The 7,398-nt window shown below is 46.1% G+C and overlaps 1 protein-coding gene across 1 annotated transcript in view; it reads left to right on the top strand.

Moving 5' to 3' along the window:
• Nucleotides 1-7,398, top strand: part of LOC106806148 — a 104,156-nt gene that overhangs the window by 223 nt on the left and 96,535 nt on the right. The window lies entirely within an intron of this gene.

The following is a 7,398-nucleotide window of genomic DNA, read 5'->3' as shown; positions in this document are numbered from 1 at the left end:
CTGATTGTTTTTATTGCTATTTTATTTCAAGCTAACGCGCCGAGAAAACCCCTTTTTATCGCCTCATCTATATTGCTTTCTGTTATATGAAAATAACGTTTATAAGCCTAATTTTATGTGTCTGTGATACGGCAAAGTATACCTTGCACTCGAGGGAATTAATGTTTTTTTTGGAGCACAAAGCTTCCAACGTCTTCAGACTATCTACTCAAAGGATAAGAATACGGTTATAAATCATCGGAACCGAACAGGAAAATGTGAACATATTAACGGAGAGGGCGTATCGCTAAGCCCTGTGCAATTCTGGGATATCTTTTCTAACAACTCTGACGCTATAGAAGCTATCTTGAAGAGAGTTTAAGCGTCGCCATTTTTACGGGAAGACCTGATTTCAGAAAAGATAGTAAGCATAAATTATTGATTGCATAGGGATTGCATAAAAAATCGTGACTTTCCAATATATACCCTGCTGCTGCTTACTTTAGTTTTAAGGCAAGACATGCAAGTATTACACTGCGTTTAAATCACTTTGAAAGGCTGTGCAAACGACACACACACATAACATCAGGAGATAGCACAAGCGCTACATACATGCAGCCACACACGCGACATACACACTCTCTCTCTCACTGCCCGACAACACACACACAACAATACACACAGCGCACACACAAATACCACACACAGCACCACAACACACACACACACACACACACACACACACCCGAAAAGAGATAGAAAGAGAGAGATAAGAGAGAGAGAGAGAGAGAGAGAGAGAGAGAGAGAGAGATGAGCGCGAAAGAGAGAGAGAAGAGCGAGAGAGAGAGAGAGAGAGAGAGAAAGAGAGAGAGAGAGAGAGAGAGAGAGAGAGAGAGAGAGAGAGAGAGAGAGAGAGAGAGAGACATACACGTGGCAATTTCCACTTGCTTTCCAGATGCAGTAGATACATTCACATGCACATATTCTACATAGACGCCGCGCGTATTTCTGACACAGATCATCCTGATCTGATTTGCTATGATCGACGATTATGGGTAAATACCACTATAAACCCAAAATAATTACGTTTACGGCGTGTAACAACTGAGTTGTCTCGTGGCGTCTGCTTGAAGCACAATTAAGTAACCTTACTACACCAGTGACTCCACTAGGTGACTAACGCTCTATCAATCTAGCTCATCACTAAGTACGTCTAACTGATTAAGCAATCAACAACAGCCCACACACATAGTATAGAGACAAGCGCGTCACATGACAATCGATTACTACAAACATACACACATGGGAATCACAACGTGTGCATGGCGATGAATTACTACTACGCTGCGACAGCTGACCGCTAAATGCTTGCGAAATCATGCGCAATCCAGTTCCTACACTGAACGATTGATTGACACAAACAACTGCCGCGGCGGCAATCAACAATCAAATACACAGCAACTGTTGATAGTAAATTACGCAGTACGGATAGTGATCTTGCTGGCAACAAGAATCACTGCAAGTGCCCGAGCCTCGGTCACGATGAATCGACGCGAGTTCACATCAACACGCGCAAAGTTCAGTAGACATGCCTACCGCTCACACAGGGAGCCGGCCAGCAATTAACATGCAACAGCATCCCTCGACGGAGTCGAATTAATCGCCTTGAAATCGTAATACAATTGTCATCGAGATTACTTTTCCACTCGAAACCAATGCTCCGGTGATCTATGGCCACCTGCCGCTAGTCTCCGAATAGATCGCATCTAATACCTGTTGACATTTCATATTTATATTTTATCAGTTCTTATATAATATATGCTCCTGCACATCCGTCAGTGCTGGTCTTGCCCTGCAGCAGCGAGCGTGACTATATTCGCACTGAAATGCATACATTCAACTCTACATATCGTTGTCAGGCTATACGGCTCATCGATTACTACGCAGGTATGACAATCGTAATTGCACTCTTACCTGCACCGTTTCAACTGCACTCGTTCGCGCGCGGCGTCATTAGCCAGAAAGCATCCGTTATTTGGTCGCGACGAAGGCGCAGCTGACGCCGAGCAATGCCGCAATGCATTCATTCATTTCACATATACGAATCATTAGCAATATATGCATCACGTTTCGGACCAATAATAACACTATTTAATATCGCACGTCGCGAAGACAATGGCGAGCATAAAACAGGCGAAAGCTAACGAGCGAGCTTTGTGTGCGAAGCGAGAGTGAGAGAGAGAGACGGCTGGCGAGGCGCCTGCTCCGGCAACTCTCCAGCGTAGACGGGCATAACGCAATTTGTAGAAAATAACGAACCACTTTCCTATTTATGCGAGGCATTGCAAAAGTAGGTGGTGACGCCAACACACATCTAATTAGTGAGCCGAACTATACATTATCATAATAATTCATTTGTTGATCGTTAAGTTCTACACTTGCCATTTCCCAGAGCTGCAATAATTTGATAATACTTAAGTTCTTCGATTTTAATTTTTATTACCATAGAGTGGAAATTGCGGGGAATGCTGGTTTCCTTGTTCTCGTGCAGCCGTTTGCGTGGTTGGAGAAACACGCACAACGTCCTAACTCACAGCTCTCGGCGGGCGAGGCTACTTGTTAGAAATTTTACCGCCTACAAAACGTATACATAGCGTAATATGAGTGCACATGTAACATATATACTATGGGTGTACACCTAACGTACTACGGGTGTACATGGAACATAATATGGGTGTATAAGTAACATACTATGAGTGTGCATGCAATAAACCATAGGTGTACATGTGACGTATACTGTGGGTGTACATGTAACATAATATCGGTGTACGTGCAACATGCAATAGGTGTACATGTAACGTACTACGGGTGTACATGCAATATACCATAGGTGTACATGAAACGTATTGTCGGTGTACATGTAACATACAATGGGTGTACATATAATATGCTATGAGCGTACATGTAACATACTATAGGAGTACATGTAACACACTATAGTTGTACATGTAACTTATTATCGATATAGATGTAATTACGTAGAAAGTGCTACGATGCTAAGTGTCGATGCTACGTACTACAAACGTGTATGTAACGTACGATTGGCGTGTACCGTTAGTGCGAGACCGTGCGGACGTACCGACATTGTACGTAGTGCGTGTTGACAGAGAGCATGCAGATACGTGCAACCATGTAGTTAAACAGTGACTGTAAAATCTACCTGTTAGCTACGTAACAAGAACAGGAAGCTTACGCGTAGCATGCTCGATGGGTAGGTACATGGCAGGATCGAGGCAATTATATTTATGTGTATTTTTTTCCGCTCGCAACATGGCAGCAAGCCCAGCCCAGCAAACCATAAATTCCTGAAATACAAGATCGCGTAACAGATTTCATTCGAGTCCGATGCATAGACGGGTTCGTGTAAGTCAGATTCACGCACGTATGCACACTCACGTACACACGTACGCACGTCTGCACGCTAAGATTTACTCACGCACGCACAGATTCACGCACGCGCACGCACTCACTCACTCACCACGCACGCACGTACGTAAGTACGCACTCACGCACACGCGTACGCACGCACTTACTCACGCACACACATACTTACACAGGCACGCACGAGCGCACTCACTCACTCACTCACTCACATACTCACGCACACACGCACGCATGCACGCACGTACTCACGCACATACGAACGTACACAGGCACGCACGAGCGCACTCGCTCGCTCACATACTCACGCACACACGCACGCACGCACGCACACACTCAGCACTCCACAGCCGTCGCCCGACTTCCATAAATTATGAATAATTCCGCAGAAGCATAAAACATATTTAAGCGTTGCACAGCACTGCCGATTACGCATTTATGTTTAACGAAAGGCGCCTGCTTGATAATTTCTAATATGTTTTCAATTTATTCTTGATTTCATTAGTAATAAAAAGCGCCGCAGACGCTGCGCCACCAATCTAACACGTGTCGGGCAATATTACGCGCGCTCGCAAGATGCTTTTTATTGACACGAAAAGATCTCATTATAGACAAAACGCGAAAATGCTAGATGTTTATAATGCCGCAGCGTTGTTGCGTCTTCTTGCCTGGCCGCGTTCGTGCGACCTCTACTGGCTAATACTTCTCAGCAGGCGTAGACTGGCGAAGGCGAGGAGAGATTGATGGAGACAATTATCATTCTTTCGGCTAGCACTTGGCCGCGTTGCTGAAAGCGCGCGTCGATGACGTCACGCCACACGAACGCGACCGCCATCATCGCTGCTATGAAGAACGCGCGAAGGTCGCGGGGTCGACTGCTGCATCACGTGCCGTAGAGAGATGATTTCGTCGGCGTTGCCGTTTTGCATTATGCGTCGCGAGCGACGTGTTTGTAATGTAAATTTTTCTATGGTGTACAAAGAGCGTAAACGTCAGAAATTGTGTACACGCGCGCGATATTTATAGATAGTGGAGCCGTTGATAGCGCTCGCTTGCAGAGTGCCCGTGTAGTCCGTGTATCAAAAATAGCGACCGACTCCAACGTAGATTGATGCAATTTGGAGCCACCACGCAGCGCGCGTTCTCCAAATATCGCGATTGTTGCGATGGGTCAACGAGAGATGGCGCTGTCGGCAGTCTTCCTCCATCGCGCCCACGTTATGGTCGCGAAAGCGTCTCTACGTTCGCGAATGGCTTCATTGGAAGACAATATGACATTCGCGTAACCTTAGAGCTTGACTTAAGTATAAAGTCAATATGTATAGTTATAATGTAATAAAGGACGAGCGTTTTTTTATTAATAAAATGGCAAAATAATCCATCGCAACTGATAATGTCATTAAATTACTAAACAGTGATTAGCTGCTGCCTATGTGGCACGTGATTGCTCGTACGTGCGTATGTGGTCCTTTGCGCGTGCGTGCGTATATGCATGTGGGCGTGTGGGCGTGCGTACATGTGTACGCGTGCGTACGTGCGTGTTTGTGCGCGTGTTTACCTGTTTTTTCGTGTGCTGAAGGCAGCGGAAGTCTCGTCGCTCGATAACATCTTTCATTCGATAGATCAATTTTTATTCCAAGTAAATATATAATTCAACTTTTCATTCATTAACGACCATCTCGCCTTGAAAAAAATCTCAATTAAGACATCACTTTAATCACGGCTACGTGATTGTGAAAATTTTATGATAATTATGGCTGCACGGGCTTACATATTTTAACCCAATTTCTTCTCACGACTATCGGTTTTCTTTCTCAGTATATATAACTGCATGGCATCGTGCATGGGCGTGACTCCCAGCGAATTCTCGACAGCTCTGTCACCTCTGCGTGGGAACACAGAGGCCAGGATCGCGGCAGTTGCTAACACAGCAGGTGTATTTATCTGCAATTAGAGTGAACACGGCCCTTCCATCTGCAACTTATTGATAAATGAGAAAAATTGATATTTGCATCACATGTTCCTTCACATTAGGCTGTGCAAATACGCGCGGCTCCCGCAGTTATTTTTCCTTCGTCGCGGTTATATAGCGGTTGTTGCGCCACCACGCTCGACACGCACGCTCGGCCTGAGTATGTGTGCTCGCCTGCATGCGCGTGCAAGCTAAATGAACGCGACGCCGCTCTTGGCACCTGTCTTCGAGCGCGCAGAGATAAATTAATGGATGTAGATTACTTAATGGATCGATGCAAATACAAACGTAGGAACCAATAAGTGTTTGATGTGTTTGGTGGTTGCAGGGTGACGGCTCTGTGCCGTGCTCCATCTCTCTCGTGTGCATACAGGTTTCGCAGGTTACGACGAACACGCGTGCGGGTGCGAGGCGAACGTACGTACGTGAACGACGCCGCGTATCTATAATGGAAGGAAATTAGGAGAAGGCGAGAGGGTAAAGGGGTATAGATGTAGAGGCGGAGAGACAGATGTGTGGGAAAGGTGAACAGAAGGAGGTGGCGGGAGCGAGCGAGAAAGAGCAAAAAATAGGTAACATGATTGGGACGAAAAATGAGCAAAATAGAAAGAGAGCGGATGATAGAGACGGAGTGGGATGGAAAAAAAACGTAGGGAGGCAGTTACAGACAGGCAGAGAAAGAGAGCGCGCGCGAGTGAGTGCGAGAGAAAGATAGAAAGAGCGGGTGTGTGTGTTGTGGGGGAGGGATGCTGTGTTAGTGGGGGAGGGATGCTGTGTTGGTGGGGGAGGGATGCTGTGTTGGTAGGGATGCTGTGTTAGTGGGGGAGGGATGTTGTGTTGGTGAGGGGATGCTGTGTTATTGAGGGGATGTTGTGTTGGTGGGGGATGCTGTGTTGGTGAGGGGATGCTGTGTTAGTGAGGGGATGCCGTGCTGGTGGGGGATGGAGTGTTGGTGGGGGGATGCTGCGCTGATGGGGATGCTGTTTCGGTGGGGGAGGGATGCTGTGTTAGTAGGGTTGCTGTGTTGGTGGGGGATGCTGTGTTAGTGGGGAGGGCTGCTGTGTTGGTGGGGGAGGGATGCTGTGTTGGTGCGGGATGCTGTGTTGGTAGGGATACTGTGTTGGTGAGGGGAGGGATGCTGTGCTGGTGGGGATGCTATGTTGGTGGGGAGGAATGCTGTGTTGGTAGGGATTGAATAAGCCGGATATGTAAAGACATGAGAAACAATATATGATTATCAGTCATAATATCAGGAGTAAGATAATATAGGATCCTATATTATCTTACTCCTGATAATATAATAACGTTGATTTGTAATGTTGAATACCTTTATCAATACCAAAAGTGCAGAAATAATTGTTTTATCTTGTGTTAAATCATTAAATCTCAAATCAATTTGGAACCAGTTTCCTGCATTATTAATAAATCTACGTTAGGTGACGGTTACACATGCACACAGCGTAATTTGTTTGTTATCGTATATATATATATATTTATTTATTTATTTATAAATTATACGCGTGTGTGCGTGCGTGCGTGCGTGCGTGCGACACACATCGGATAATAAAGCAGGTAGAATCATAGATGATTTTTCTCCGACCGCCTATATTGCTGATTAGATGTGTTTATATCGTCACCTCAACCACATCTTCGGGGCGAATCGATAGAGTCCCAGTACGGGCACGGCGCGCGTGAATTTTGGCTTAATACCGCAGGGATAACAGGTCCTCGCTGCTAGGTCTCTTACACCCCCTTAACGACCGCAACCTCTCTCACTACCGCAACGTCTCTCACTACCGCAACGTCTCTCACTACCGCAACCTTTCTCACTACCGCAACGTCTCTCACTACCGCAACGTCTCTCACTACCGCAACGTCTCTCACTACCGCAACCTTTCTCACTACCGCAACGTCTCTCACTACCGCAACGTCTCTCACTACCGCAACCTTTCTCACTACCGCAACGTCTCTCACTACCGCAACGTCTCTCACTACCGCAACGTCTC

This window comes from Priapulus caudatus, unplaced genomic scaffold, assembly GCF_000485595.1.
Source record: "Priapulus caudatus unplaced genomic scaffold, Priapulus_caudatus-5.0.1 Scaffold144, whole genome shotgun sequence".
Classification (NCBI taxonomy): domain Eukaryota; kingdom Metazoa; phylum Priapulida; class Priapulimorpha; order Priapulimorphida; family Priapulidae; genus Priapulus; species Priapulus caudatus.
Note: the sequence above shows the minus strand (reverse complement) of the source record. Positions and strands in the feature narration are given on the sequence as shown.